The sequence below is a fragment of the Jaculus jaculus genome, chromosome 5 (genome assembly GCF_020740685.1).
Source record: "Jaculus jaculus isolate mJacJac1 chromosome 5, mJacJac1.mat.Y.cur, whole genome shotgun sequence".
Lineage (NCBI taxonomy): Eukaryota > Metazoa > Chordata > Mammalia > Rodentia > Dipodidae > Jaculus > Jaculus jaculus.
The window spans coordinates 71790690-71818342 of record NC_059106.1 but is presented as its reverse complement, the minus strand read 5'-3'; the positions used below and the strand labels follow the sequence as shown (position 1 = coordinate 71818342).

General features: G+C 42.2%; 1 protein-coding gene across 2 annotated transcripts in view; it reads right to left on the bottom strand.

Annotated features, from left to right (window-relative positions):
* The window catches only part of Phc2 (polyhomeotic homolog 2), a 111487-nt gene that overhangs the window by 71877 nt on the left and 11957 nt on the right, over positions 1-27653 (bottom strand). Inside the window, exon 1 of one of the 2 annotated variants that reach the window (XM_045149023.1) lies at positions 1025-1122. The exons of the other annotated variant lie outside the window; for it this stretch is intronic. The gene's annotated coding sequence lies outside the window, so the exon portion shown is untranslated. Of the gene's footprint in view, positions 1-1024; positions 1123-27653 lie in introns of those variants that run through there. 2 annotated transcript variants of the gene reach the window in all.

Here is a 27653-nt window from a genome sequence, read left to right as displayed (position 1 = left end):
GCATTTTATCTGGGACTACATCTTCTGATCAGGCAGAAAGCAGCAGTGGTTCTAACTTAGCACTGAAGTTGAATGGCATCTAAAAATGTGGAGCTCAGAGAGGCTGAGCAGAGGAGAGGAGACAGGAAAGAGGAGCCCAAGTGAGGACACAGCAGAATCTCAGAGGTGGCTACGGGCATCCAAACACACGGGGAGTCATTAATCTGGCAGACAATGAATAGCAAAAGGCAATTAGCTTGCCTGAGGTTGTAGCAAGCCACTGAAGTATGCAACAAGGAGGGTCGAGTGTAAGGACAGGGTCATTGCTGGGGAACTGAAAAGGAGAACAGGACAGGGAGGTGAGAAGTGAGAAAGCTACCTGGGGAGAGCATGAAGGGAAAGGACACTGTTCAGGGTCTTCATCACCTGGTGGAAGCATCCAGGTGTGGCCATCTTCTTGCCAGGGCTCAGCATGCTGTTATCCTTGGAAACAGCCTTGAAAATGAACTAAGCACTTCAGCTGAGTGAGCATACAGGTGCACACATGCACACACACAAATGTCAGCTTGTCTACCTGTGAAGTGTAACCAGGCAGAAGGGCAGGCTGAGGACCACATGCCAGGACCACATGCCTGCACATTGAACACTGGCAGAGTTGGAACAGACAGCTCCAAACTTCAGTCTAGGGACTTCCTTCCACATTTTATAGCATGCTTGTTTTTTTCTGCCTCATGCCTCATTCACATGCACTTTCCCATGTTCTGTTCTTTGTAGGCACTCTACAGCTGCATGAATGGATTCTTCCTTGCATAGACACATTCTCAAGACATATTCCCTCCTTTACCCTCACTTGAGTCACCCCCAGATATGAAATGCTCCCTTCTGCATCTAAAAATCACTTCAAGGGTCAAAGTTGCTGCTATAGCTTCTATTCCTGTTGTCTGCAAGGCCCTGATAGCTTTGTTGTTCTTAAAAAAAAAAAAAGCAAACATACTAATATTGGCTAGACTGAATAAAGAGCCCAACCCCAAGCAGATTGTCCTACCGTGGGATGCAGGCTTGTGGCTGTGGTGTCCCCGCCTTCAAGACCATCCCATTTATCTCTCTTTGTTCCACTCCCTCTCTCTTCCTGCACAACACTGCAATCACACACATACTCTGGTTGGGAAAAAAAAAAAAAAAAAAAAGAGGACAGCCTAATTTCCTGATGATTATGTTGTTACCTAGCAACAGCCAATCAGAACCTGGGCTTTTTGTCTGCAGTATTTCATGCAAATAGTTTGGAGAAATTGCAGGGTAACACAGGCTGCTTAGTCTCTCTTCTCAGGGGACACATTACAGAATACAAGCAGCCCAAAAGGGGACTACTGAAACCAGGCAAGTGCTTGAGACAGCACCATCTGATCGCTCCTCACCCCTCTGCCTGGTACTCTTACAGAGTATGTGGTTCTGCAGAGACACTCAGGGAGCCCAAAAACTTTGAGAGAGGTTTGACATTGGCCACTCTCAACCCTGGATCTCAGAGCTGATCACCTGGGTCCACAGCAGCCTGACCCTGGAAACCCTGCTACTTCCTGGTGGCAGGGCAGAGAAGGTTGCCTGCTCTATAGTTGTCTGTGGAGGACTGGAGACAATTTGTCTTGTCCAGAAAGGAGATACAGCCTGGCACCTCTTCCCTAAGAGTATCAACCATGTTCACATGGACCTGTGCCCCACGGGAAACCATTATGTATTCTTCCTGACTGCTAACTAGCAAATCCTTGTTTAAATGGTTGAACATTGAGAGGCCAGTCTAACTTACAAGACAGATTCCTTAAAGAGATTTTAAAAAATCCCAGCAAGAACTGAGTATTTGATGTAAAATACTATCAAGATGTGTGTGTGTGTGTGTGTGTGCGTGTGTGTGTGTGTGTGTGTGTATGTGTGTATGTGTGTATGAGAGAGAGAGAGAGAGAGAGAGAGAGAGAGAGAGAGGGAGAAAGAGAAAGAGAGACATCTCTCTCCATGGAGCTCAGGGACCAATTCAGTCATATATGAAATCAACTCAGAGGACAGAGTCCAAGTCTGTTTCCCTGACGGCAGTGGCAGGCTTCAAGTGACAAGGATCTGGTTTCAGGAGTTTGCTGTCCTTGTTGGTTCCATGTTTAGGAGGACAGAGTCCACGAAAAGAAGAACAGTGAAGGATCTCAGCTGCTGGGTAGTTCTCCTCACTGGTCTAAGGACACTGGCCACCAGGCTTGTCAAGGTGTGCTGGTGACCCAGGGATAGTGACTAGGCAGATCAACCCAAGTCACTATCAGGAATGGAAAACCAGTTCCAGATCTCTGTCCTGACCTACAGGTGGTACATATTTGCAAGAAAAGAGAGCATTACACTCCAGTGACTGTTGGAAGGTGGGGGGGGGGGGGAGGGCAGCTCCCCAACCCTGTGGCATCACTAGTCTCAACCATATTAAGAAAAGAGCTTATCAACCTGCCTTTGGTCAGAAAGGCAGGAATTGCTCATTGATGGAGAACTCTATCCCACCCAGACCTTTGAATTTCAGAAAATTCTCTAGTTAGGCACTTTCATCCTCATAAGCCTGGAAAACACAATGGAAATTCTATTTTACAGATAGGAATCTAATGAAGAATGTTCCCAAAGTAATAGTTATAACATAGCAAAATGGATTGCAGAGCAGGCCTCCCCACTCTGAGGTCTGAACTATAATGTCCCAATATTCCTATAGTAAATATCCCAGGACTTTATAACTGTAGAAACAAAGGAAAAGGGGGAAAACAGAAAGCTATTTTTTGAAGTAAAAAAAAAAAAAAAACAGCCGGGTGTGGTGGTGCACACCTTTAATCCCAGCACTCAGGAGGCAGAGGTAGGAGGATTACCATGAATTCGAGGCCACTCTGAGATTACCTAGTGAATTCCAGGTCAGCCTGGGCTAGATTGAGACCCTACATTGAAAACCCAAAAATTTTTTTTAAAAACCCACAACAAAAGCCTTCTACTTCTTGCAGGGATTGTGGTGTCTTCAGGTCTTTCATCTGAGTTCACAACACTGAGTCAGCCCTCGGTGGCTCTCACGCCAGCTGTATGTTAAAACCAGTAGCTGAGCATGCAGCAACACCTTGGCCAGGTTCCACTGCTCATAATTAATTCATTAAGAAGTTTTTGAGGGAAGGACAGTGTTTTTTAGAAGCTCAGGTAGTTCTTTGGAAAATGGATTGAAAACTCCTTTCGTTTTTTTAATGACTTCTAATTAATACATAATAAATGCCCACATTTACAGGGTACAGTGTGGCAATCTGCTACTTGTCTACAAGGTGTCACAGTCAAATCTTCACCTCAAATGCTTATTTCTGTGTGTTGGAATAAACTTCCCTCTGAGGTATTTTGAAATCTAGAGTAAACTATTATGGACCACAGTCACCCACCATGCTGCCATGTACTAGAACTCAACCTACCCTTCGAACTCTATTTCTGTGTTCATTACACCACCCTTTTCTGTCCCCTCCCTCTCCTATTCTTACCAGCTTCTGGCAATCATCCTTTTACTCTCCATGAGATGTAGTCAATGTCCTACAAAAACTAAACACTTTCTGGGCATGGTGGCACACGCCTTCCCAGCACTTGGGAGGCAGAGGTAGGAGGATTTCTGAGTTCGAGGCCAGCCTGAATCTGCATAGTGAATTTCAGGTCAGCCTGGGCTAAAGTAAGATTCTACCTCAAAAATAGACAAACAAACAAACAAACAAACAAAAAACCTCCCACAAGGCCCAAAAAATAACAGCATCAAAAAAACCTAAATATTTATCTACTCATTAAGCCAGAAAGTCTATCATTAAAGATTTATTCAAGCAAAATGAAAAGAGACTTTCATAAAAGGTTTTGTAAAAATATGTTCATAGCATCTATTTATAACAGTAGAAAATTTAAGGGTTGGGAAGATGGCTCAGCAGTTAAGGGTGCTTCTTACAAAACCTACTGTAGCAGACAGTCACACGTTGCTGGGATGAACTTCCAAACCAGACACAGTTATAGAGGTAGGGAATTATTGAAGATAGAGTGGAAGTTCCAAAATGGCAGCAGAAGCGGATCCACTTTCATAGGTCCCAAGCAGAGAGAGAGAGAAAGAGCCATAAGCCACAGCAGCCCCATAGGCAAGCACACTTTGAAACTCCAGGCAAAGCTCAGGCACTTTTCATACCTTTAGACTGGAATTCCAAATCCACCACCATACCTTAGAGCTGGATCCTAGGATCCACCACAGTGATAGCTCCTCCAGCCATGTGGCTGCAGATCTAGATTACAAACTAATAAAATCCTGATTATACTGGGGGCCATCCATTCAAACTACCACATTCTACACCTGGCCCCCAATAGATTCAGAACCATCTCACCTGCCTATTATCAAACTCAAGGGTCCCCATAGTCTTTACCAACTTAAGATATTTCCAAAGTCCTAAGTCTCATCTGAGATTTAAGATTGTCTCTTAGCTGTGAGTCCTGTAGAATCCAAACAAGTTATGTACTTTCAATATATAAAGGCACAGAGTAAACATTTCCAACTGCTATAAAGCATAGCAAGGAGAGACTAGAACAATGTAAACTCAACAACCATCAAACTTACACAATTCAAGTCTTATATAACAAGTGACTAATGAGGAGTCTCAAAATTTTCATCCCAGGCCAACAGTACTAGATGGTAGCCCTTGCACAGTCCTGGCATATCCAAAACATCTTTGTGTCTCCACTGCCGACCACAGTCCATCTTTCAGTGGCTCCCCTGGCCTATCAGGGTCATCATGACCTGCCTATATTCTGTGTCTTAGCAGTGATTCCTGGGACCATGTGCACTTCAAGACCACTCCACACATTTTCCATGTTTCCAAAATCAATACCAGGTATACAGGACATAGCCATATTCTTAATTCATACCTACTATCCCAGTTTCAAGTCCCAAACCACCCATGTAAGGCAAACACAAGAAGCAGTCCAAGTGTATGGTATTCATTTGTAGTGGCAAGAGGCCCCAGTATGCCCATGCACATGTACACACATGCATGCACACAAATAAAAGTTAAAACACACCCACACCAAGGAATATTATTCATCAGTTAAATGGAAAAACTATTAATGTATACAACATTGAGAATGCTATGCCAAATGAAAAAAAAGGCACATGTATGATAAGGATTTTATAAGGGTTGTTTAGTGGGCACAAAAATACAATTCCATAGGACTAAGTTCTAGTATTCTATAGCATGTAGAGTGACTATATGGTTAGTACTACCTTTCTATAGCAGGTTTATTATATATTTCAAAATAGCTAGGACAGAATTTGAATGTCCTGTCACAAAAAGAAGAATAAACATTTCATTTATATTAGTTTCTAAGAATATGAAAAGTTAATTTGTAGTGAAAAAACTCAAAAGCTGAGACCGTCCCTGTAAGTAGCAGTATCGGCAGGAAGTGGCTGGGAAGAGCCATGCAGGAACTGTCAGGCTGACACTGACGGGGTTTGTGCATCAGTGTGGGACTTACAGAGGGACGTTCTTCAGGCTTGTGTATTACATTACACAGGAATTTTACCTCAAAAGAAAGAAAACAATAAGCAAATACTGAATTCTGCTAATGTGCTTAAAAGTAAAGTGTACAGAGTTCTGTGACTTAGTTTGAAATTATTTTAAAAACTATAGACCTGCCAGGCATGGTGGCACATGCCTTTAATCCTAGCACTTGGGAGGCAGAGGTAGGAGGATCGCAGAGAGTTTGAGGCTAGCCTGAGACTACATAATGGATTCCAGGTCAGCCTGGCCTACAGTGAAAAACAAAACATATATATAAAAACATTACACACATACACATATATACACACACATGTATACATATACATACATACATATATATCAGGGTAATTGGATGCATGATAGAGTAAGTCTGGTAAAATGTCATAGGATTTATGTAGAACACATAATGTCCATCATAAAATTCTTTTAATTGCTTGGTATGCTTAGCATTTCCATAAGAAAATCTCCCCAGAGGATTCCAGTGAGCAAGTATTAGAGTAAAACAGTTGCTAACGATTTCAGTTGGACAGTATGAAATTAGTAACTGTGCTCCTATAGATTATGAGTGCAATCACCCCTACTCCAACACCTACCTGAACCCTTGTAGTGAACAGGAAAGATGAGGGTGTTCACCCCACCCCAACATCTAACTGAACCCCTGCAGTGAATGTCAGAGATGAGTACGTCACCCCACCCAACATATACCTGAACCCCTACAGAGAGTGCCTAGGCTGGAGATGACTTCCCAAAGTTGGGCTACATTTTATGGAAAGATGATTTTACACTGGACTTCTACAGGACACCTCACTGAACATGTGGCCACCCAGGAAGATACACTTGAAATGCGGACAACTCTGAAGAATTTGGGCAATGACTAGTATACTGTTGTCTTAACTAAAACCCTACGGCAACCTTGGCAGGTATGAGGGGATGGTTCTCCCTTCAAAAAACAAAACAAAACAAGGATCCTCTCTAGGAGGCTCCTCCTGCCGGGCCTGTAGCTCTGTCTCCAACACTGACATTCCCCAGACCTGCGGGGCCTCCAAGCTGCAGGGATAGGGCAGGGTCAGCGCTTGGAGGAAGAAGCTGAAGCATGGCTCTCTGAGCAGTCTTTCCTGCATGGGGCAGAGTGAGGAGGTGTAGAAGAGGAACCAAAGCAGCCAGTGTAATATGGAGGCCCTATTCCCTGAGCTGCCCATTTGTTCTGCTTGATTGCTTCATTTCTAGTGGCAGTGCATCTCCCAATGAGTTTCATTACTGCTGCCTTGGATATCATATTGATTACCAGTTTCATTGATCCCTATCTTGCTAATTAGCATATAAATTAGCCATTTGGGGGGAGGCATTAGGTAAAATTGAATTTTCTCCGTAATTTTCTTTCAGAAGGTAAATGAAAATAGATGTGGTCTGTTAAGGCCCATGGCCTTCCTCTGACACAGTCTACATGCTGTTCACAGCCAGCAACCCTTCTGCGGAAGGAGCATGGAGGCTTGTGGAAGTAGGCACCCCATGCCCCATGGGGTGCAGTGGTAATGGAAACCCCTTCAGGAGACCTGATGCAGAGGAAAGCTTAGCCAGTTTACAGAGGACAGGATCCCCTCCCACACAGCCCCAACAGGAGACTAAGGCCCAGCACCCTATGGGATTCACTTCCAAGGCTGGAAGGAATGTCACGCTGAGTCTGGAATCACCATGTCTGGCTTGGGATATTTGCTCTGCCTTTTGCCAGCGGTGTAATCCTGAGCATGTTAACCTTTCTAAGCCTCCGTTCCTTATCTGTAGAAGGGGGTATCACAGCACCTAGCCCAATGGGCAGCAGTGAAGATATAGAGAGAGGGAATGTATTTTCAGCATCTAGCATAGGGTCTGCCACTCAGCAGAGCTCGTGAATCTTTGCTTTCAGGTGTTGAGTCTAGGACAGGCTATAAAGAAAGACACATGGTGGAGCATCTGAATCACATGACTGGAGAGTGATGAAGATGCAGGCTCTTGGGCCCCACCCCAGGCCTGTTGTCCCAGGGACTGGGGTCCATGAAAGCTTCAGCAGCATGGTCTGGTCAGGAGTAGACCTCTTCATTCTAGTCCTATGTGGCTGGAGAGGAAGGGATTCTAGCAATTTCCTAGTCAGAAAGGTCTCACACCTTACCTGCCACCAGACATAACAGAGCCAGGATAGGGCCTTTTGGTGTTTGTCCCCAAGGCTGGTCCAGATTCAGCAGCAGTCTTCTGAGGCTGTCTTTCTAGCTCAGGGGCCCTGCTTTTGCCTTTGGGTGGTGGCAATTTTGACAGGGCTCTGCATTATAGCTACCATGGTCTTTGAAAGCAGACTCAGTTCCTTTTGGATAGTGTAGGGGATTAGGAGGCCTGGTTACTCAGCAGAGGACGCTGGCACTGTTTGGCAGAAAACCCTTGAGGACCTCTGTGACCTCCTGCTCTTTTTAAAAAAATTTTTTTTCTTTATATGAGAATGACAGAGAGAGAGAGAAGGAGGGAGAGGGAGAGGCAGAGGGAGAGGGAGACAATGGGTGCGCCAGGGCCTCCAGCCACTGCAAACGAACTCTAGATGAATGTACCATCTTGTGCATCTGGCTAACATGGGTCCTAGGAAATCGAGCCTCGAACCGGGGTCCTTAGGCCTCACAGGCAAGCGCTTAACCACTAAGCCATCTCTCCAGCCTGACCTCCTGCTCTTTGAATTTAGAATGCTTCCCATAAGGATACACAGAAGGAGCTGACAGCAACGCCTGCAGAGAGGCTGATGGGAGACAGGTGGGAAGGAGGCATGGTTTCCCTGTGTACTTTGTTGTAACTCAGATTTTTTCCCTATGTATATAAAATATACTCAAGAATTGCTTAATTAAGTAATGGCAATCAAGTATGATACCCTAGGGCTAGAAAATGGCTCAGTGGTTAAAGGCACTTGCTTGCAAAGCCTAACCACTTGGGTTCAGTACCCATGTAAAGCCAGATGCACAATGTTGGCCATATATCTGGAGTTTGTCTGTGGTGGCAAGAGGCCATGATGTGCTCATACCCTCTTTCTCTCTCTCATTAGGATGTGAACAACTTTATAAAATTTTCACAGACATAAAGACCCCACAAACAGTATGCACAATACAATGACACTTTTGCTAAGTATATGTTATTTAATATATAGCTCACTGGAAGGATAGATCCCAGAATGTTAAGGATGGCTTCTGTAGGCAACAGGGTTTCTATAGCACTTTGTTTTCTTGTTTGCACTCTTATTTTCCAAGTTATCTATATTTTAAAAAGTGTTTGGGCTTCCACACCAAAGCATCCTTGGCCTAAAACACAAGGGACAGAGAAAATCCAGGAAAGATACTCCTCCTCCTGGAGCATGATTTATTCAGAAGGTGGTGATGCAGATCTGCTACATGGCTCAGTGTGTCTGGACAACTGCAGCACCAGAGGCCAGAGGTATTCTTGCTCTCCTAAATTTATATTCCAATGGCCCTAGGGACTGTATGGTATTTTGGGGAGCTAGAAAGTATTCACAGATAGGAACACCAGGTTCCTAAGACCATCTCTTAACAGCGAGACAGCTGGTGAAAGACCCAGACATTGACCATGTTGTGTTCTTGGGGCAAGTCCAGTTGACCTTGACAGCTTCACTTAGAGCTTCTTGGAGGATAGTTCCTGCCTTCATAGACTCTGACAGCATTGTAATGACAATGGAAACATGACACAGGCAAAAGTGTGATTACTTCTACCACAGACACACAAATTGAGTAGTGTTACAGAACAGTGTGGGTGCTATCTCACAGTCTTTATCCACAAGGAACCTGAACTCTCTGAGGAGACACTGAGGAACGAAATGGATGCATGTGGATCCTCTAAAACATACCACAGCAGGTCCTCCACAACAGAAAAAAAACATGTGATTTCTGCTTGGAGCACTGAGCTCACAAGGCCATGAGGGCCACTCTCTTACGTGGTTTTACAGTCACATGCTCATCACAACTATACTCATTTAGAAAAGCTCAAGGAATGGGGACCAGAAAACAGCTGCCAGCCCAGAGTTGTCCTGGCAGCATTTTTATTTGCTGCACTGGTCTAAGCATGCCTGGTTTTGGACATATGCAAAGAGCTGTTTAGTCTTGGTCAAGAGTTCTTAAGTTTTAGGTATCATGTGACCCAATGAATGGTTTAGGTCTTAGGACTGTGACTCAGACCACCCTTAAAATTTCTCTAGCAAGACCCCCACATCAGTCCCTGAACTTGGCAAAGAAACTGACACTACGAGGGAGGCGGAAGCAGGAGGGGATGAAGGAAAGAAGCCACCGACTTTAAGAAACTTTTTACGGAAATGCTCAGGATATACTGAGGGGAAAGAGGGGATGACAGCTTTAAAATACTTACAAATTAGAGCTGGGGGCTAGCTCAGTGAATAAGGCACTTTACATGAAACTTTGAGAACCCGAGATCAGATTCCCAGACCACATGTAAAAGCTGGAAGCTGGGGTGGGCTTCTGAAATTCTAATGCACCTATGGAAGAAGGGAGAAGGAGGAGACAGGCGAACTTCCTGGAAGCTCATGAAAGGAGCAGTAAACAAGAGACCTGTCTCAGTGATGTGGAAAGCAAGGACTGACCCAAATGTTGCCCTCTAACCTCCACTTATGCACCAAGGCAATCTGCACATGCACACATACATATATAAGCTAAAGAAGTAAAACTTTAAAAATATTCGCAAAGGTCTGGAGAGGTGGCTTAGTGGTTAAAGTGCTTGCTGGCAAAGCCAAAGGACCCAAGTTCAATTCTCTAGTGCCCACATAAGGCAGATGCATAAGGTGGCACATGCATCTAGAGTTTCTTTGCAGTGGTTGGAGGCCCTGGAGTTGGAGTGGTTGGAGGCCTTCTCTCTCTCTCTGCCTTTCTCTCAAATAATTAACAAAATATAAAATAATACATTTTAAAATGTTAACAAAATATCAAGTATATGCAATTAATTCGGTTATATCGTTCATGGAACCTATGCTTCTGAAAATTGATTTGTCAATATTTTGAGTGTGTGTGTAACAAATGTGTGGTGGAGATGTGTGTATATGCACACACACATGCCTCATGCATGTGGTGCATTTCCTTCTTCGAGATGGGGTCTTTTCCTCAATCCAGAGCTGCTGTTTGTCAGAAAGCTCCAACAATTCTCTGGTTCCTCTCAGCACAGAATGGGATTAGAGTTATAAGGTACAGCTAGGGAGCCAAATTTGGTGGTCTCTGGCCAGAGAGGCCCTTATGCTTAGGTAGCAAAGGATTTTCACCACCAAGCTATCTCCTCAGCCTCAATATTCTTATAAAAGGCACTGATGACTCAGAAACAAGTAAGGAAAACATATATAACAGCAAGAAAACAGCCAAGGGAAATGAATATGCAGTTCATCATTATTTGTGCAAAATTAAAAATGAGGGTTAGGGAGATGGCTCAGCAGTTAAAGGCACCTGCCTGCAAAACCTGATGTCCTGGGTTTGATTCCACAGCACACAAAGTGGCTCATGTGCCTGAAGTTCATTTGCAGTGGTAAGATGCCCAGCATGCATGAGTGTGTATGTGTATTTTCTCAAATAAATAAAATTAAAAATAAAGGAAAAAATTAAAACTGACTATTTAAAGAGTGAAAATCAAAGTAGTAACTCTAGTATCAGCAGACAGTTAGAAAGCTGATAATCTCAAGGTTGACACAGACTGTTGGTAAGACATAATTTGGAATAGCCTTCTTAAAGGAAAATGTGGTAATTTTTAGGCATATGCCCTTTGTCCTAGTCACTATCCTTAGGAATTTATGTTAAGAGGTATAGAACCATCAAAATGTGTCCGGATGAAGGTACAAACACACTTATCACAACACTGTCTGTTGTAGCTAAAACCTGGAAACAAACCAAGCGTCATCAGCAATGGAGAATGAGAATGACAGCAGTTACCATTACTGCGCACTTAGTAGGTGGCAGGAGGACTCTGATGCTTGATCTGCGTCATCTCACTTAATCGTCACACCCATGCTGTGATATAGGCATAGCTATTTTGCCCATTTTATAAAGAAAGAAAATGAGACTCCCAGACTTTAAGAAACCTGGGTGTGGTGGTTCGTGCCTATAATCTCAGTACTCAGAAGGCTCAAGTAGGAGACTTCCATGAGTTTGAGGCCAGAGGGTTTTCCAAGCCAGCCTGAACCATTGTTAGAACCTGTCTCCAAAAACTAAAAATGAAAAAGCTATAAAGAAACCCCAGGCTACAAAGATTGCTGAGGGGTTAAAGTCATTTTCTGACAAAGTCTGCCAGCCTAGGGTCAATTCCCCAGCTGCCAAAATAAGCCAGAGGCAAAAAGTGGCATAAGCATCTGTGTTCAATTACAGTAGCAAGAGGCCCTGTCACACCCATACACACACCATGCAAATAAGTAAACTTTTGAAAAAAGAGAAAGGAATGAAGAAATCTGTCTAGTCTTTAGTAAGCGGCAGACCAATAGAACATGCCAAGAATGGGCATGTGGCTCCATAGCTCACGTTCTTAACCATGATGCCACACATACACATCCATACATCCACACATGTGAAAACCCTGTGTCATAGTAAAGAGTTAGAATTGTCCATGTTGACCTGGAAAGATCTTTGAGACTCACTGGTAGCTGACATAATCTAGGTTTGAGTAACATGCCTTATTCTGTTTCTGGTATTTTTAGGAAAGGAGACCCAACAGTGGAGCATCCCCTTACTGCTCTCCATATTGGAAATTGATAAACAAGGGTGAGGAATGGCTCAGTCAACAAAGTGTGTGCAATTGTGAAAGCCTGAGTTTATACTCTTAGCAGAATATAAAAATAAATTGTGACATAAATTCAATGGTATATTACTTAATGGTGAGCACAAACAACTGATAATCTCATGCATTAGCAAGGGTTATTCTTGTTTATTTATTCGATAGAGAAAGAGGGGGAGAAGGAGAGAATGGGTGCCCCAGGGCTTTCAGCCACTGCAAACGAACTCCAGATGCATGTGCCCCCTTGTGCATCTGGCTAATGTGGATTCTGGGGAATTGAACTTGGGTCCTTTGGCTTTGCAGGCAAATGGCTTAACTGCTAAGCCATCCCTCCAGCCCAAGGATTACTCTTAAAAAGATAATGTTGAGCAAAAGAAGCAAGACTCAGAATGGAGACAGTGTGCTTCTGTTTATATACAGTTCAAAAGTAGTTAAAAGTAAAAAATGTCAGCCAGCTTTGGCCAGGCGTGGTAGTTCACGTCTTTAATTCCAGCACTCGGGAGGCAGAGGTAGGAGGACTGTTACGCGTTCAAGGCCACCCTGAGACTACATAGGTCAGCCTGGGTTAGAGTGAGACCCTACCTTGAAAAACAAATTTTCCAGGCATGGTAGCTCATGCTTGTAATCCCAGCACTTGGGAGCATGTGGCAGGAGGTCATTGTTAGAGGGTGGCTTGGGCTTTATAGTGACTTCCAAGCAAGTCTGAGGCAGTGAGACTGTCTCAAAAAAAGATAAAAAATTATTGTAAAACACAGGAAATTAAAAATGTCTAGTGCTTAGAGGATGGTTCGTAAGTGGCCTGAGCACAGGAAGAAAGCGTTGGGGACCCCACATTCCTGTATATACTCTAAGTGACCCTCCCAATAGACTGGTATTGGTGCAATCGTACTTTGGTCTGCCATCTAAGCCTTATTTGGGGGTAAAGACATGTGTCAGCATCTCCCCAGTGGAAAAGTTTCCCATGACAGTATGCACAGTGTACACATGCCTGTTGCAGATACCCTGCTGCCCATTTGTGTGTGTGCAGAGACCAGAGGAGAAGGTCAGGTGTCTTCTTCTACTGCTCTTCCACTTGTTTTCTTGAAACAGTATCTCTCTGAAGTTGAGGCTACTTTCAGTCAGACTGGATGAGCACTGAGCCTGGAATTTTTTTTTTTTTTTCCTCCCTGAGGTAGGGTCTCCCTCTAGCCCAGCCTGATTTGGAATTTACTATGTAGTCTCAGGGTGGCCTTGAACTCGTGGAGATCCTCCAACCTCTGCCTCCGGAGTGCTGGGACTAAAGGTGTGTGTGCTACCACACCTGGCTAAGTATTTCTTTTCTACTTTAAATCCATTTATTGTCACTACTTTTCACAGCATATTTGCACATAATAGGCCCTTGAATACAGGTTCTGGCTTTTTCTAGCTTTCTATTTTTAGTTCTTTTCCTATTTCCCTCAGCATACCTCCCCATGACTAGGATGGGATGTTTGTTTTTTGGTCTTTTGATACAGGTTCTCTCTGAGCAGCCCTGATGCACCTGGAACTCACTGTGTAGATCAGGCTGGCTTCAAGCTTACTTACAGCAATCCTCCTTCCTCTGCTTCCTGAGTGTGAAGATTACAGGACTGTGTCACCATATCTGGCTATGATAGGATATTTCACTCAACAAATATTCATTGAGAATTATGTGTGTCCCAGGACAGAATGATGAGCAGGTATCTGATGTGTTTTCATTTATGGGAACAAAGAAAGACTCAGACAGCTACACAGGGAATTACAATCAAGGGATGTGATAATGAGTCACTAGGTCACTAACTGAGACTGGGCAGTTGGGAAGCACTTTCTAAAGGAGTTATAATCTCTTCAAATATGTCTTTAGCCCCCAAATATTTTTCTTCATCTTTGTAGTTTTCCTTCAATGTGTGTTGGGTAGTCTCTATCCTCATGTCTCTTGCCTTACCTTCAAATCTAACCTCTAGTTTTGTCTTCAGGTATATATGATGTGCTGACAAATATATTTACTGAGTTATTAATTTTACTTTTAGAAACTTTATTTATTTCTTTTTCCAATCTGCTACAATAATTTTTATAGATTCTTGTTCTTGCAGATATTTTCAAGTTCATTTACAATATTGTTTAGACATGACAAAACTTATAGTCTAATGATTACAATGCCAGAAGTTTTCCAAAGACTGTATTGTCTATTGTTTTTGCTGGTTACAGGATATCTTGTTACTTTATGGGATTGATTGGATTTGATTACTGATAATTATACTAGGAAAATATTTTAAAGATTTATTTGAGTCCTATGATAGAGGAACTACTCTCTAGAAAGGATTTTTTCCTCTTGCTTTGACAGGCACCAAAGGACATACTACTATGGACATCTTGGTCTAAATAAAAAACACTGACGTTCCCTGGACACACATTTGAACTGCTGTAGGAATGTCACTTCTAGTCCACTCTTCCTCTGAATATGTAGCTCTTTATGGTTTTACTTAATGAGAGAAAAGGCTGGTCAGTTTCCTTTCCTAGTCTAGGAGCTCAACTTTGATGCCTATCTTCCTTCTATGAGATTACCAGATGCACCAGTTGTGGTGGCACACACAGGTAGAAAACTACTGAAGAGCAGAGGCAGGAGGACCAGGAGATTACCAGATACCCATCTCGATTTCATAGGTACGTCCTGCATACTAGCAAAGGTCTTTACAGGTATATAGCTTTTGAGGGCTAAGCTTGCCTCTTTGGGTTCTGGCTTTACCCTAGATTTTGACCCAGGACTACATTACCATTGTTAAGCTTTTCAATACATTTGGAAAATTAAAAAAGAGCCAGGCAAGGTGGTGCATACCTGTCATCCCAGCACTTGGGAATCCTGAGGCAGGAGAATTGAAGGTTCAAGGTTAGTGTGGGTTAAACAGTGAGACTCACCTAAAAAAAAGGTGTGCTCACAAATATTTAGCTGTCTGGATAGTTATTACAAGAGGAGAAACTGAAAATTTTAAATCCCATCAGTAAGGAATTAGTGATTATATATTTATAAAATAGAATATTGTGATAGTTAATGACATTAACATGCTCATAATATGGTGATAAATGCAGCCTACTAGAGAGTACAAAGCAAGATGTTTTTGAAAAACTATACTCATAAAAGCCGGGTGTGGTGGCGCATAACTTTAATCCCAGCAATCAGGAGGCAGAGGCAGGAGGATCACCATAAATTCGAGGCTAGTCTGAGACTACATAGTGAATGAATTCCAGATCAGTGTGGGCTAGAGTGAGCCCCTACATCAAAAAACCAAAAAACAAACAAACAAAAACAACAAAAAAAAAAAACAAAGAAAAGAAAAAAAACTATACTCAAACTTAAAAAGCTAAAAGGTCTAAGACAAAATTAGCATCACTACACTGGGGTACTACAATAAGCTTATTCTTAGCTTTGCTTACTCCTTCCCACCCCATACCCTGAAGTTTCTATAGTTTCTATACTACTTTTTTAAAAGCACGCTGTCACTGTTGCCCAGGATGACTTGGAACTTGCCCAAAACTGTGATCCTCCTTAGTCTCCTAAATGCTGGGATTAAAGGAATGACCCACCACTCCTACTTGAAAAAATATACTACTTTAATAATAAGAAAAAATGGATTATTTAAAAAATTAGCTCAAGTTCCTTTACATCTAATACATATATATGATCAACCTCCTCAGACTAGCCCTTTTCAGTTCCAACCCACCCATCCTCACTGGTTAGTACAGATGTTTATAGAATGTAATTTCCTCCTCGGTCTCACTTTGTCCAAAACATCTTTTTGGCTACCTAGAACAAAGAGCAGCATTCACCCGTGAGCACACAGGGGACTCATAATATGTATTTGTGAACTGCATGAGTACTGGGAAACAGGTTTACCCACAGCATGCTAGAATATCTAACACTTAAAGTATGATTGTTTCTTCCAAACAGTTTCCATGTTAAACTGTCCTTGTAACTTTATCACACCAAACTAAATAGGAGTATGTTAAAAGAATGTCCCAAAGGAATACTATTACTATAATGACTTCATGTCATGATCCATGCAGAATATATTGGGAGGTCTGCTGTACATGAAGTAGTTTTGTGTAGTGCTAGCCAATGAGGCTTAATTGCCTGTACTGCTGAATGGCCTGTCGCCTTGAAAGAAACAGACCTTCCTCCACTTCATTATAGAGAAAAACACATGCCTGGAATAAGATGGAATTTCCAGGAAAAACATACCAGCTCAATTTGTATTAATCCCTGTGGGGTTACTTCACTGATGTCATTTTTAATATTTCTTACTCTTCCCCTCTGATTGGCACGATGGTTCCTCATCTCCTTCCTCAGCTGCCTTTGCAGCCTCTCCTTAGAGCAGGGTGTCTTTGTGAATGATTCTCTCAGGGAGCATGTGCAGGAGGAGCCCAGAGCTTCACTCCATGGGAACACAAGAGACAGAGGTAAAGAATTGGCTGAGAACAGCAGCTGAATGGAGTAGATCAGAATTGGCTGAGGACAGCAGCTGAATGGAGCAGATCATGCTGCTCTGGAGGCTGAAAAGGCCAATCCTGTAAACGAGCTGATTGAGAGCACCTACTTGGGGTTGACCCTGCAGAGAGGGAAGGAGGGAGTGTGTGTGTGTGTGTGTGCATGTGCGTGTGTGTACACGTGTGCAGAGTGGGGTGGGCATGGCAGCTTAACAGAAAGGAGGCACAGCATTCCAGGGCTGCTCTGGCCACATGTACTAACTCTGCTTGATTCATTCTGTTTGCACAAAGGGTTTGTGTGCACACTGTGTCTTTAGGGATCAAGGGCCATGCAAACAAAACCTAATAGAAGACTCAATCAACTAAAATCCCCCTTAGCGCTAGCTCCTTCTGTAGGACTGGAAGTGGCAATAGGGAGAATGGATCATTCTCACAGCATTTAAAGTGGTTTTAGAATCCCTTCTTTACAGAAATAGCAGTCACTATAGTAAAATGGGACTCTGATACCTAGTAACCCAACAATAAAAATACCTGCCTATAAAGAGAATGAGCATCATATTATTGTCACAGTCAAGCTGTCAACTATGGGGGGATCCTCATTCTGTGCACCACCCCATGAAGAATCAAGCTTTTCCTGCACTTGGACTTCTGGTTGTTATGATTACCTAGCCAGTTTCATTATTCAGTATATTCATTTTTTTAAAAAACAACAAGGCCTTGAAAGAATTATTTTTCTGTGGGGCTGGAGAGATGGCTCAGAGGTTAAAGGCACTTTCTTGCAAAGTCTGACAGTCTGGGTTCAATTCCCCAGTACCCAGTACCCAGGAAAGCCAGATGCATCAAGTGGCACATGTGTCTGGAGTTTCTTTGCAGTGGCAGGAGGCCCTGGTATGCCCATTCTCACTCTCTGTCTTTCAAACATATAAAAAATTTAAAAAAGGAATTCTCAATATGGTCATTGTTTTTCCCCCCCAAGATATATTTTTAGGTTATTATATTTTTAACATTGTGCCTTTATAATTGATAGACAAATGGAGAATAAGCTTTGATTCTCTTTTCTTTTCTCTTTCCTTCCTTCCTTTCCTTTCCATCCCTCTCTCCCTCCCTTTCTCCCTCCCTCTCTCCTTCCTCCTTCCCTCCCTCCCTCCCTCCCTCCCTCCTTTCTTTCTTTCTTTCATCTATTGTATGTATAGCATGAGTGGTGCTTTTGTGTGTGTCTGTGTGTAGTATAACCAAATGTATGTGCAGATGCACATGCCTGTGTACACATGGGTGGAAGCCAGAGGAGAACATCGGACATCCTTTCTCTATTGCTTATCTATGCATTTCTTAGAGAGAATCTCTGAACGGAGAGCTGCTGTTTTCACAAGCCCCAGCAATTCTTCTGGTCTTTGCTCTCCACAGGACTGGGTTAAAGACATGAATAGCCATGTAAAGCCATGCTCATATGGGTGCTGGGGAGCCAAACTCAGGCTATCTCGGACCTTTTCAGACCCTCTTAGGCCCTCATGCTTGTGGCAAGTGCTCTTAGCCATTGAGCCATCTCCCTAGCCCCCACCTAGATTGTGAGCTACCTGAAGACACTGTTAGTTCCTAACAAATACATTAAAAAATATACCAGAATATATGCATTTTCTTTTTGCTACATTTATGAAACATTTGATTACAAATTTGAAAACTGGGCTGGAGAGATAGCTTAGCAGTTAAGCACTTGCCTGTGAAGCCTAAGGATCCCGGTTCGAGGCTCAATTCCTCAGGACCCCTGTTAGCCAGATGCACAAGGGGGCGCATGCATCTGGAGTTCGTTTGCAGTGGCTGGAGGCCCTGGCGTGCCCATTCTCTCTCTCTCTCTTTCTTCTCTCTCTCTCCCTCTTTCTCTGTCACTCTCAAATAAATAAATAAAAATAAAAAATATATTAAAAAATTTGAAAACTAACCAATGTAAGTCATCATATTAAAAATACGAACACATGCTTATCCCTACAGAGGAAGGAAATTAATTTGACAAAATTTAATACCCAGTCTTATAACAACTCTAAGAGAACTAGAAATAAAACACCCTCAATTTAATAAAGGCCATATGACAAAAGCTGTAGCTAACATCATGTTTGTTTAAAGACTGCATGCTTTCCTCCTAAGACTGAAAATGGAAATTCAACTGTCTACTTAAACATTGTGCTATAGATGCTAGCCAGTGCAATATGGCAGGCTTGAAAAAGGGCATGCATAGGTCCAAGGGCAGCCTGCGACTACAAAGTAAATTCCAGGTCAGCCTGTGCTAGACTTAGACTTGAACTTGGGAAAAAAAAAAAAAGAGGGGTGGGGCATAAAGATTGGAAAGGAAGATATAAAACTGTCTTCATGTATAGATATGATTATGTTTGTAGAAAATCCTCAGAAACCTTCTAACAACTATTAGAGCCAAAGTAAGGTCACAGGATGTAACAGAGGTTAAGTAATGTGACTAAGGTTACATTTACAATTAGTAATTGGAAAAAACAGAATTCAAGTCCAGGCAGACTGGCCTTGGAGACATTCTCTTAAGTAAATACTTGTCCGTGGTAGCAATCTCAAATGTGAGGGCTGTCTATGAAAATCGTAAGCTTGGAAGACAGAGCTGGGCTGTGGGGATGGCTCAGTGCATACAGTGCTGTTGTCCAATGCGTACCCAAGTTTGGATCTCCAGAGCCCACACAAAGCAAGAGGCGGTGGTAGAATGAGTGTGGCACATGACTATAGCCAGACGGGAGGTGGAGACAAGAGAACCATCCAGAAAGCTCACAGGCCAGCTAGACTGCAAATGCAGCAGTAAATGAGAGACCCTGCTCAAAGGTGGAAGATGAGGACAAAAACCAGATTTTCTGACCTCTACATATACACCAGGAATCACACACACACACACACACACACACACACACACACACACGAGTTTATCAGCATGCTTAGAACCTCAACTAACGTTCTGTCTTTGAGAAACACGTGTTAGTGTGTTGAACATGTGTCAGGCGTTTTCAGCAAAAAAAATTCTGTAATATATAGACTATAACAGGCTGACTTCATTGTTTTATTACTGTTTTGATTCTCTGTATGTAAATTGTGAACTTCAAGTTAGGTTTTTACTTCATTTGTAAGCAGAGAGAAATAGAAGAGAGGGAGAGAAGGGGTGTGCCAGGGCCTCCAGATGTCTGAAAATGAATTTCAGATGCATTTTCTACTTTGTGCATCTGGCTTTACATGGGAACTGAGGAACTGAACTCAGGTCATTAGGCTCCTCAGGCAGGTATCTTAAGTGCGGAGCCATCTTTCCAGTCCTCAAGTTGTTTGTTTGTTTATTTATTTTGAGAGAGAGAAAGAGAGAGAGAGAATTGGCATGCCAAGGCCTCAGCCACTACAATTGACCACCAGACACTTGGGCCACCTAGTGGGCATGTGCAACCTTGTGCTTGCCTCACCTTTGGGCATCTGGCTAATGTGGGATCTGGAGTCAAACATGGGTCCTTAGGCTTCACAGGCAAGCACCTTAACCATTAGGCCATCTTTCCAGGCCCTTCAAGTTGTTTATTTTTTTAACTCTTTTTAAAAATTTTTGTTTTTTAAATTTATTCATTTTTGACAGTGACAGAAAGAATGGACACACCAGGGCCAGACATGTGCGCCCCCTTGTGCATTTGGCTAACATGGTGCTGGGGAATCAAGCCTTGAACTGGGGTCCTTAGGCTTCACAGGCAAGCGCTTAACCGCTAAGGCATCTCTCCAGCCCTCAAGTTATTTTTTAATGAAAGAAACTATGACCATCCATCCAATTCAGCCTACACTCTCTCTCATGGCCCATGATTGTGAGATGAATAGTCCAAGGTGGTGTTTGTATCTGTTGACAGTTGAATTATGGTGTTATTGAGGGATGGTGCTGCATGGTCACAGATAACATGGGCTTCTGGAAAATCTTCAATATGTCATTTAGTACCTCTACACCTCAGCTTGTTCATTAAATATCTAAGAATGAAATGTATACACTGTTACGAAGACTAATGCCTGATACACATAAGATGCTAAATAAATGAGTATATTCTCTCTCTCACTCTCACACACACAAGGTTAATAGTTAAGGGTGATTTACTGGTCCACATAACTTAGCCCAAGGACAGATTATTATAATTGGTGTCACTGTATTCAGTGTGGTCAGCAAGAACATGGAGAAAAATATTAATTCTTGTGTCAGACATCAGTACTTTTTAGAGACTGCCATAGTTTAAACTGTTAGCATTTAATCTGTCTGACCTCACTTTAGTTTGGATCTTTATCTCAATGGTTCTGAATGTTTTACTACTTATGTGGTGTTGGGATGAGACATCAAAACAATCTGAGAACACTAAACAACACTGATGAAGAGTTTAACTAGACAGGAAGGCTGTTACAGGGTTGACAGCCAAGTATCGGTAACTGGGTACAGCTCTCAGCAATCATGGATTTCAATAAATCCCAGTCTGTCTGCCTTAGCCCTGTTCTGAACTTCCTCTTCAATGCCCTGCAATTCTACAACACTGACTTCATCTCTAATCACATGACACGGCCATGTGGAAAACTGCAAATCTCCTCCATCCTATTTCAACTTACTTAGATATGTTCAATCTACAATTATCTAAACATATACTGTAATGATTCAAAAGCCATATCTTACATGTGTGCATATTTTGGGGGATTAAACCCAGAGGTCTTCTGAATGTTGGGCAAGTATCAGAAATCCAGAAAATGTTAGAGATTTTTACCAAGAGGGTGGGACATGATTTATCCTCTTTTATCCTCCTTCCATAAACAACTAAAAAACCAGACAAAATACAGAAACCAATGTTTTCCCAACATTAGCTGACAGATACTGCATGCCTGTGATCTCTGGGAAAAGGGAAATGATGTGAGGCTGAGCCCTATGGCACCAACATGCCTCCTATAGCAGCTCTAGGATGACTGCAGGGAAGGGAGCCAAGTGACCTCCTTGGGCTGAGAGGACTGAGAAGGGAGATCCAGGAGGGCTAATGGAGTGGATATGTAAGAGGAAACACACACACACACGCACACACACACACACACACACACACACACACACACACACACACACGGGGGGGGGCATGAATTCCCTGGAGTCTTTGGTTTGGTTCTAATGGATGCATTCACATGTGTAGGGGTAAACTGCTCCAGACTACTGGAAAGGAGTAGTGGAACAATTTCCAATGTTCACAGTAGGCAGGAAATAGTTTATGTTCAGGTAATTAACTGTATTTGAAAATGTACCTATTTCAAAACTAGAAAGGACTGTAACAAAATGCAGCAAATACAAATATAAAATTCACAATGATTAGAACCAATAAAAATTACAAAGCATCTCCAGAAAGACATATAAGTAAGCCCTTCATCAGGAGAAAAAGGTAAAGAAGTAAAAGCATCCCCAGCGACGGAAGAGTGAGCAGATGAGGCACAAAGCACCGCCACTAAATGTGCTCCATGAGCCCATAAAGCTGAGGCAACCCGAGCATGAGGACAAGGGAACAGGAACGCACAAAAGGACCTAAATCAAGTTTTCAGTGACTCAAAAGACATCTGGAATGAAAAGTAGATTACATGAGATTAACATCAGATTAGAAACCCCAGCAGAATAATATGAACTTGAAGACACAGCATTAGGAATTATCTGAAATGAAGCACAGAGATGAAGGCTGACTACAAATGAGCAGAGCACCAATGACCTGTGAATGTTCCTACCATTTCCCAGCAGCATCACACTGGGGAATAGGCTTTTCACATATAGACCTGTGAGGGCATTCCAAATCCAAATGACAGCAGGCAATAAAGCAATAATGAAGATTAAAAGGAGTAATAAACAAGGAACCCAAATAATCAAGAAAGAAACAAAGAGAAAAAGGAACAAAGCACAGATGGGACACATGGAGAAAAGTATCAAGACTACAAATTGAAGACAGCTATATCAGTAATTACAATAAATGTAAATTCACTAAACACTCCAGTTAAAAGGTCAAAGTTGTCGATCTAGATTAAAAGCCAAATATCTTCCATAGGAAAAAAATGTACTTTAAATATAAAGATGTACAGTTTAATAGTGAAATGGCAAAGAAAAGTATACACAAAAACAACAAACATGCTGCAATGACTGCAACAATACTGGACAAAGAAGGCTGCACAAAAGGAATATTACCAGGAAAAGAGAAGGGAACTATATAATGCTAAAGGGATCAATTCAACCAGAGGACATACCATCTCACAGTGTATGTACCTAGCAACAGAACTTTACAACACAGACAGCAAAATTGATAAAACTAAAGGGAGTAAAAGTTCAATTTCAATTATAGTTGGAGATTTCAATACTCATAGTAATTAACAGAATGAGAAGACATGAAAGTTCACAAATCAAATACTTGAACACTTCACCTAGATAGCTAGAATTACCCTCATCTAGGCACATAGAACACTGCACCTGATAAAACTGGGATACATATCCTGGGCCATAAAATAAATTTCAGCTGGGCGTGGTGGCGCACACCTTTAATCTCAGCACTCAGGAGGCAGAGGTAGGAGGATCACTGTGAGTTCAAGGCCAGCCTATGACTACCTAGTGAATTCTAGGTCATCCTGGGATAGAGCAAGACCCTGCCTTGACCAAAATAAAATAAAATAAATCTCAGTAAAAGAACCAAAATCATACCAAGTTTGTTATCTAAGCATGAACAGAATTATATTTAAAATCAGTAAGAGGTGGTTGGGAAGATGGCTCTGTGGATACAGCACTTGCAGTACAAGTGTGAGTACCTGAGTTCAGATCCCCAGAACCCACATCAAGCCAGATGGTGTGGTGCTAGCATCTGTAATCCCAGTGTGCCTAGAGCAAGAAGGAGGCAGAAACAGGAGAAAATCTGAAGCTTGCAGACCAGCTAACCTCCTAGAGTATACAATGGTAAACAAGAAGACACCCAGTCTCAAAAAAAAATAGAAGGGGGCTGGAGAGATGGCTTAGCAGTTAAGGTGCATGCCTGTGAAGCTTAAGGACCTAGGTTCGATTCTCCAGGTATCATATAAACCAGATGCACATGGTGGCGCATGCATCTGGAGTTTGTCTACAGTGGTTAGAGGACCTGGCATGCCCATTCTCCCTCTCTCTCCCTCTCTGTGTCTCTAATAAATAAATAAATAAAAATAAAATCTTTTTTTTTTTTAAAGGTAGAAAGCAAAGGTTGACAACCTGGAGTTGTCCTCTGACCTGTATACATATATACCGTGGCTGTGTGCTCCTGCATTCACACACATAAACATGTGCACACACATCATGCATACACACCAAAGAAATTAAGAAATAAAACCAGTAAGAGAAAGTCACTAGGAAAATTCCTAATATTTGGAAAGCAAATTATACATTTGTTCAAAATAACTCATGGGTCAAATCAGAAATTACAAGGGAAGTTAGAAAATATTTTGAACCTGATGAAATAAAAGCATTATATATGAAAGTTGTGAGATATAGCTACAGCAGTACTTACATATTTTATAGCCTTAAAATACCTATACTAGAAAGAAGAAAGGGCTCAAGTCATTAATCTCAGCTTCTATCTTTTTTTAAAATTTATTTATTTATTTATTTGAGAGCGTCAGACACAGAGAGAAAGACAGATAGAGGGAGAGAGAGAGAATGGGCGTGCCAGGGCTTCCAGCCTCTGCAAACGAACTCCAGATGCATGCGCCCCCTTGTGCATCTGGCTAACGTGGGACCTGGGGAACCGAGCCTCGAACCGGGGTTCTTAGGCTTCACAGGCAAGCGCTTAACCTCTAAGCCATCTATCCAGCCCAGCTTCTATCTTTTTGAAAAAATATTTTTACTTATTTACTTGCAAGCAGACAGAGGCAGGAGAAGGGAGAGAGATAGGTACATCAGGGCTTCTTGCAACTGCAAATGAGCTCCAGACACATGTACCATTTTGAGTATCTGGCTCTACATAGATACTAAGGAACTGAACCTGGGTTGTCAGGCTTTGCAAGCAAGTGCCTTCAAATGCTGAGCCCTCTATCCAGCCACAGCTTCTATCTAAAGTAGAAAATAAAAGCAAATGGAATGCAAAATAAGCATAAGGAAAGAAATAAAGATGAGAGTTGAAATCAAGGGTACAGAGCAGGAAAATATTGGGGAAAATCAATGAGATGAAAAGCTGGTTCTTTGAAGAGGCCAGTACAATTGAAAACTTCTAACCAGAATGATAGAGGGAAAAAAGTCAGACAAATACAGAAAACAGATTACCAAAAAGAGAAATGAAAGGAGTCATATAGACATTACAAGGAAAATAAGACAATACTATGAGCTACCTTATACCAATATATTTAACAACTTAGGAGAAGAGGAAAATTTTCTGGAACAAAGACTGCCAGAACTCATTCAGGAAGACACAGATAACGTGAATAGACCTATCCTATTCCTATTCCTAATCGTACTCCTACCCCTTCCCTTTCTTCCTCCCTTCCACACTTCCTCCCTCCTTTATTTTCTTTTTTTTGGGTAACTAGTAGCTGGGGTTATAGGCCTATGCCACCATGCTGTCTGCTATGTATCTATCAAATTAAAATTTAAATTTGGGTTAAAACTTTCCTACAAAGACAAGATGGCTTTAACCATGAATTCTCATAAATATTCAAGGCAGATATGATGTCAATATTATACGAATCCTTGTAGGAAACAAGAGTAAAATTCTCATCTATTCATTCTATGATGCCAGAATTATGCATATCAAAACTGCCACACAAGGAAAGTTTTAAAAAGGCATTAAAGATAACAGAGACTTAAAAGGGGCAGGCAAAAACAACAAGCACAGGTGAAAACACAGAGGGCAGATGATGAGAAAGACTTTAGACATTGTCACACTGTCCTTTGTTGAACACCTCTAATGCCTTGTGTGGCCCAGTGCTGACCAGCATGGACTTCTGAAGCCACATTCCCTGAGTTCATTCTTGGCCCAGTACTTACTAGCCACATGACTTCAGCCAAGTTACCTAACTTTTCTGTGCCTCAAACTTCCCAGAAATGGAGATAGTGACAGAATTCCAAGCATACACTGCTCTGGAGATACAATGAGAAAATACATTATCCATGCTTATGCCAGAGTGCAGCATGTGGTAAGCTCTGCATATTTGTTTGCTGAAATTATCCATGTTATATTAGTTGGTTGGTGACTTCATAATATTTGTCCTCAAATGGATGATGCAGTATGGTGACTGGCTTCAGGCTGTCAAAACAAGTTTCTATAATTTTAGTGGTATAAAACAACAAAAATCAAATCCTTCAAAGTTCTTGAGAACAGTTCAATATCAGCACACTGCACTGGAACCAAGGGCTCAGGGAGGTGTTTTTTCCTTGATTCTCCAGCTTCCTAGGGGCTGGAATCAAGGGCTATGGAGTCGTTCTTTCCTTGATTCTCCAGCTTCCAGTAGCTGCAGCATTCCTTTGCTTAGAGCCACATCCCTGGCCCCTCCTACTTGTGTCTCCACAACTGCCCCACATTCTTAGTCACATCAGCAAAGATCTTTTTCCTTATGAAGTGACACTTGCAGGTTCCAGGGATTTGGATCCTGCATTTGGGTGGCCATTCTTTAGCCTGCGAACTAGCTCATTAATAAGTATAGCCTGGTTTGGTGTGAAAATCATGACAGAACATTTGCTTTTAGAGGACACTGGACTCTCTCTTCAACAAACCTATTAGCATGAGGTCCCCGTATTCCAAGTCAGTCCCTTCACCCATAGGTAGGACCCAGACTGGAAGCAGAAGATCTGCAGTGAAGTGTACATAACACCTCTATCACACTGCTATGCAGGCTCAAATCCATATAGTTATGACACCCATCACAAACTTAGAGCAGGAGGCAGCACTCCTGGAAGCATACCAGGCCTTCCTGTGATTCAAACAAAACAGCTTTGGTGCTGGAGAGATGATGGCTCAGCAGTTAAGTGCACTTCCTGTGCAAGCATGGGAGCCTGAGGCAGCTGAGCATTCAAGTTGGCTCCTCAGGACCCACATAAACAGCTGGGTGTGACCACGTGTGTCTGTAACTCCAGTGCCATTAGGGAAGCATGGACCAGAGAATCTCTGAAGCTCGTAAGAAAATTACAAGTTCAGGGATTAGTAAGAGACTCTGGCTCAAATAAGAACAAGAAGAGGAGCTAAAGAGCAAGAATCCAGACATTCTGCTCTGGCCACTGGAGGTGAGTGCATGAAGTGCCACATAGGCACCTACATGTGCATACATCACACACCCCCACACATGCACATAAAAGCAAAAACAAACAACAACAACAAAAAAGTAGCTTTGTAAGACCACTAAGCAGAGTCAAGAAAACTGGAAGCAAACAGATTCGATGGTGGCAGTCCTGGCTGACTTACTTGCCAGTGCTGAGGTACGGATGAAATAAGAACTCATGCAAGTCCATGGCATGATAGTTAGCATGTACAAGTACTTAATAAATTGTCCTTCCAATCACTATCATGTAATAAATACTGTTTTTCATACAGTTCCATCTTCTAATAAAGTAGAAATATTATCTCATCTTCAACTTCTTTGTTTTCAGGAGCAGGGTGGTTATTCCTTTGGGGACAGTGATGTCATGAGGCAACACATCATACAGAAAAAGCAGAGAGAACAATGTGGTCTACAGTTCTGGGAGTCATATCCTCGGGAACCAGAACAAAAATTAAAACAAGATTTCCCAGCTAACGAAGGACAGGAAGTAAGTCCAGAAAGTTTCGTGTGTGACTGAGAGGCTGGCTTCCAATGCAAAAGGTTTGAGAGAGCAAGTGAAAAAGTGAGGAATTTTAA